The 741-nt window shown below is 60.2% G+C and overlaps 1 protein-coding gene across 1 annotated transcript in view; it reads right to left on the reverse strand.

Moving 5' to 3' along the window:
* The window catches only part of Rbak (RB associated KRAB zinc finger), a 29,897-nt gene extending 29,690 nt beyond the window's left edge, over window positions 1-207 (reverse strand). The window contains exon 1 of the mRNA XM_015502028.2: window positions 24-207. The gene's annotated coding sequence lies outside the window, so the exon portion shown is untranslated. The remainder of the gene's footprint in view (window positions 1-23) is intronic.
* Window positions 208-741: the final 534 nt, after the last annotated feature.

Genomic DNA, 741 nt, shown 5'->3' on the forward strand with positions numbered 1-741 from the left:
CCCCGCGCCGCGGGCTCGGCAGTCGCGCTCAAGCCTCGGCCCGGACACTAGATCACACAGGCACTCACACTTGACGCCAGCCCGTCCGGTCGACGTGCACCCCACAGGTTCCCAAATCCTCGCCCACCCGAGGGCACAGCCTGGGAACCCGGGCGGCGGTCACCTGGACGGACAGGAAGCCAGGCGAGGCCGCGGCGAGGCGCATGCGTGAGCACGCACACAGGGAGAAGCGCACATGCGCAGGACGCCGCCCGAATCCCGCGGGACCCCTACTCGGACTCTATTTCCCAAAAGTCTGCGCGCCGCCGGACTTAGGGAACGATGCAAAGGTCTCTGCCTCGTCCTGCGGTTAAGAGTTGCTGTGCTAAGAGCCCTGGCCGCCTCGAACCTCAAGCTCGGTTTCGCATTTGTCTCCGGTCCCTTTCTGCTTCTAGCAGCGGGTTGAGTGGTTGGTCCCAGGAGCCCAGGTTCTCTCCTTCCTCAGAGCCTTAGGTAGGGACCCAAGTTCTGACAAACCGAAGGAGGGTGTGTCCTGCTAGGCTAGGCTACAGCAGATGTCCAGCGATGCTGTCCACGGAAGGGAAAGAAGACAGAAACCGTAGCTTTTCCAGATCGTACAAGTAATGTGCCCAAACTGCAAAAAGACAGCGCACACCAACTGAAAGGAACCACCTGTGACTGTGCCTGTCCGAGAAGATCACGTTTAGAGTTAGGGACAAATGTCCATCCTCGAAAAGGATG

This window comes from Marmota marmota, unplaced genomic scaffold (genome assembly GCF_001458135.2).
Source record: "Marmota marmota marmota unplaced genomic scaffold, marMar, whole genome shotgun sequence".
NCBI lineage: Eukaryota > Metazoa > Chordata > Mammalia > Rodentia > Sciuridae > Marmota > Marmota marmota.